Source organism: Bubalus kerabau, chromosome 3 (assembly GCF_029407905.1).
Source record: "Bubalus kerabau isolate K-KA32 ecotype Philippines breed swamp buffalo chromosome 3, PCC_UOA_SB_1v2, whole genome shotgun sequence".
NCBI classification, from domain to species: domain Eukaryota; kingdom Metazoa; phylum Chordata; class Mammalia; order Artiodactyla; family Bovidae; genus Bubalus; species Bubalus kerabau.
In genome coordinates, this window is record NC_073626.1 from 32780097 (window position 1) to 32784666 (window position 4570).

The window sequence follows — 4570 nt, forward strand, 5'->3', positions numbered from 1 at the left end:
ATCAGATAAAGGATGAAGGCCATTGAACATGGGTCAGGGTAATTACAGGGTACAAATTCCATTCTTTACCTGGGAGCATTGCTTTTTGCATGTTCTAGTAGCTGATCTTCAGCTTTCACTTCTAAATTGGGCATTTACTTCCTTTTTCTGTCTCTGTTTCTCTCTTCCTCTCTCATGTTTCTATGCATTTAAATACAATAGTAAAATAATTAAATAGTGCTTAGTTATTGAGGTCACTAAAAGTAGACTTTTGGGAGTCAAGCAGATCTAGATTCAAACCCCAGCTCTAGAGGTTTGTGGTTGGTTTCCTGACTAACCTATGTGAATCTGCTTCCTCTTCTGCAAAATGGAATACTGATAGTAGCTATCTTGTTAAGTGAAAGATCAAGTGAGAAATTGACTGTGAAATGTAGCACTGCTTTATAGACAAAAGAGCTCTTTTGTCCTTTGTTTATGCATCAGTCAGTATGTTGGTTGCATTATGTATATTCATAAATAGTATTATTTAAACTTTGCATCAGGGTCTTTTCCAAGGAGTTGGTGCTTTGCATCAGGTGGTCAAAATATTGGAGTTTCAGCATCAGTCCTTCCAATGAATGGGTATTTTTTGTTCTTGGTCACTTCTTGGTCCCTATTTCTTTTTTCAGCTTATGTCTGTGTGTCTCTTACAGTTCCAGAGACCCCAAATCCAGTCATTTCTTATCTAAGATCCGCCAGTCACTGATCCTACCAATTCAATGCCATTTCTAAATCTCTATCAGCATTTCAACCTCGTCCAACAACATCATGCTTCACATACTTAGTAAATCCTGGTGGTTAAGAAAATAGGCTTTAATGATGGAGAGACCTGAGTCAGAGTACCAGCTATGTTGTTTATAATTATTTATGTGACCTTGGACAAGTTCCTCACCTCTTTAAGTCTTGGCTTCCTCATTTGTGGAATGAGACTAATTGCACTGCCTTGGGTTATTATGAAGATAAAGTGGGCTGATAAGAGATTTAGCGTTCTCACACATGGTGGTCTCTTAGTAAATGTTAACTAGTATTACTGTTACAGAATCCTTTCCTGTGTTTCAGCTAAAAATTAGAATAATTATAAAGTCTCCACACAGTAAGGCCCATTTCACTTAAGTTAGCCTTTGCATGATATGAACAGAAGTCCAAGAGGAGGAGGAGGATGTGAATAAAAGAGGTGCCAGTTGTTTATTTGGGCTTCCCTGGTGGCTCAGGTGGTAAAGAATCTGTCTGCAATGCAGGAGACCTGGATTTGATCCCTGGGTTGGGAACATCCCCTGGAGAAGGGAATGGAAACCCACTCCAATATTCTTGTCTGGAGAATCCCATGGACAGAGGAGCCTGGCAAACTACAGTCCATTTGGTCGCGAAGAGTCAGACACAACTGAGCAGCTGAAAGAACAACACACAGTTGCTTATTAACTGATTCCATTGACCATTATTTAATGAGCACATACACTGTACTGGGAATATTATCAGTTTGTTTGCAAGTTTATAACAAGGGGCCATTATGTTCTATGGGTAGTGCAAAAGAGACAAAAAGGATTCTTGTCTTCAAGGAGCTTTTATTGTTATGAGAAAGACATGATTCAACCCTTGAAGGAATTCCATGGAGGGATAGTGCAAGCGCTAAGACTGCTCATTGCTCACCTACCCTGCATTTTCTCAAAGGATTCTAGAAAGAGCATGGCATCCCCAAAACCCTGGTGGAAGGATGAGTAATGAGTGAACCAATGGGATAAATGACAGTTGTTGACAAGGACTCTTGGCTTCAGGCCAGCCTACTCCCTGGCCTCTCCCTTTGCTGAGCACAGGTAGGCAGACTGCTGTGAGGACAAAGATCACTGGCAATGTGGGGCACACCCAAATGTTAGTTTATAAAGGAACAGAACTAGGAACCCACCCCGTCCTCCTCACAGCCCAACCTGTGACCTCATGCAAGTGGAAGGACTCACCTCTCTCTGGCTACACTCACATGGTCCTCCCACAAAGACAAAATATGACTGGTGCTTTTAGCAGCTGCCATCCAAATCTGCCAGTCCCCTCAGCTTGAAACCGAAGCCCTTGAGATTGTCCAAAAGATCCTCTGTAGAGAATGTAAGGGTGAAAGAAACCAATTCCTATTAAATAGCTACCTTGGGCAGAAAGAGTGGATTCAACTAAATATCATTAGGTACCTAAAGGTTTGAGCTTGAAACTAATGGCATTCAGTAAGATATTGATATCCTTATAAAGATGATCGGTGTTTCATAATAATTTATACACTTTTTATCCTGTAAATATAGCTAGAAGTTTATTAACTGTGTTGATCTTTTATGACATTTTTGGTACCAGGGACCAGCTTCATGGAGGACAATTTTTCCATGGATCAGGGGTGGAGGTGGGGTTCCTGGATTTTCTTGCTTTGTGTTTAGCTGGCTATTCTTTTTCTAATTTTTTAAGATAGAAGTTTAGATTATTGATTTGAAATCTTTATTCTTTTCTAAAAAGAACACTTCTTATATAAATTTCTTCCTAAGTACTGAATTACCTGAATCTTACAAATTTTGATAGATTCTATATTTATTTGTGACCTTTCCCTGGTGGCTCAGTGGTAAAGAACCCACCTCCCAATGTAGGAGACCCAGGTTCGATTCCTGGGTCGGAAAGATCCCCTGGAGGAGGAGATGGCAACCCACTCCATTATTCTTGCCTGGAAAATCCCATGGGCAGAGAAGCCTGGTGGGCTACAGTCCATAGAGTCACAAAGAGTCTGACCTGACTTGAGCAACTGAGCAGCAGCAGTGTCCATTTGTATTTAGTTCCAAATATTTTCTAATTATTTTTGAGGCTTCTTAACCAGTGAATTTCTTCAAGTGTATTGCTTAATTTTCAAAGATTTAAAGGCTTTCCCTATATCTTAAGTATTGGTCTAATTGATTATTTTATGGCCAGAGAATATATGTGGTAAGATTTCACTTGAATATATGTGGTAAGATTTCAGTCTTTTCAAAAGATTAAGGTTTTTTTTGTAACCCAGAATATGGTCTATTAGGGTGACTGTCCATGTGTACTTGCAAATGGCGTGTGTTCTGTTGTGTGGGAATGTTTATTAGGTCAAATTTGTTGTTTGTTATTTTTAGGTCTTCTATACTCTTGCTGACTTTTCGTCTTCTTCTGCTATCAGTTTCTAACAGAGGAGGGTTTTAGTCTCCAAATGTGATCCCATGTTTGTCTTTTTCCTCTTTCAGTTTTATCACTTTTGCTTCATGTATCTTGAAGCTCTGTTATTAGGTACATACACACTTACGGTTGTTATAGATTTTGATGACTTGACTCTTTTATCATTATGTAATATTCCTCTTTATCCATGATGAGTTCCTTTTTCTGGAGTCTATTTTGTTTGGTGTTTTCTTTTGATTAGCAGTTGCATGGTATTTTTTCCCCATCTGCTTACATTTGAAGTGAGATTCTGTGACAGCACATAGTTGGATCTTGGTTGGTTTGTTTGTAATCCAATCCAAAAATCTCCAGCTTTTAAAAGTATTTATTTATTTGGCTGTATTGTCAGGTTTTAGTTGCAGCACGTGGGATCTTTCTTGTGTCGTGTGGGATCTTTCCTTGCAGCGTACAGATTCTCTAGTTGTGGTGTATGGGCCCCAGGGTCCACGTACTGCCATACACATGCCCAGCTGCCTGCGGCACATGGGATCCTCCCAGACCAGGGATCAAACCCACATCTCCTGCATTGCAAGGCAGACTCTTAACCTCTGGACCACCAGGGAAATCCCTGATCTCCAACTTTTAGTTGTGTTTAGACCATTTAAATTAATTGAAATGGTTAGATTTAAAGTGTGCTGTTGTATGATTAGTTTTCTGTTTGCTTTCTTTTTCTTTCCTCTTAGATTATTTGAGTATTTCTTGCCATTACACTTTAACTTACATATTGTTTTTTTTTGAAACCATATCTCTTCGTGTAAGTTTTATAGCTGTTGTTTAGGAGTGGTTACCATATGCATACCTGACTTTTCTTAATCTGCTTAGAGTTCATAGTTTGCCACTTCAAATGATGTATAGAGATATTACAGCTATATAAATTCCTTTGCCTTCACATTTATGTCATATCATCGAATATGAATATATTGAAAACCCAGTCAGATAAATTTTTTTATTTCAACAATCATACAAAAATATGAGTGTTACACAGATATGCACATCATCCTTTCATTGGGGCCATTCTCATCTTCATTGTGTTATTCCAGTTTTAGTATACGTGCTGCTAAAGTGAACATTGAATATGTTTTTGAAGTGCTTGCCTAATAAGGATTTATCCAAAACTTGAAACAAGTTTGTGAAACTACGATTACTAGAAGTACAGTCTATATGATCAGAGAAGTGCTCTTCTCTGAAGAAAGTTCGAATTGCCTAACCAATTATACTTTGATGTAAAAGGGTAGTCATTTTATATATAAAAAAAGAAGTCTTTTTATTGTGAAATGAAGCAGAATGTGGAGTTAAAAACTAGAAATAGGCCAGAAGTATTTTATAACCAGAGCAGAATTTTTTTTTATTAAAT

General features: G+C 38.2%; 1 non-coding gene across 1 annotated transcript; it reads right to left on the reverse strand.

Moving 5' to 3' along the window:
• Positions 1 to 4179: 4179 nt before the first annotated feature.
• On the reverse strand, positions 4180 to 4284 carry LOC129648065 (U6 spliceosomal RNA). The gene has a single exon (XR_008712663.1). It is a non-coding gene; the product is annotated as a U6 spliceosomal RNA (small nuclear RNA).
• Positions 4285 to 4570: the final 286 nt, after the last annotated feature.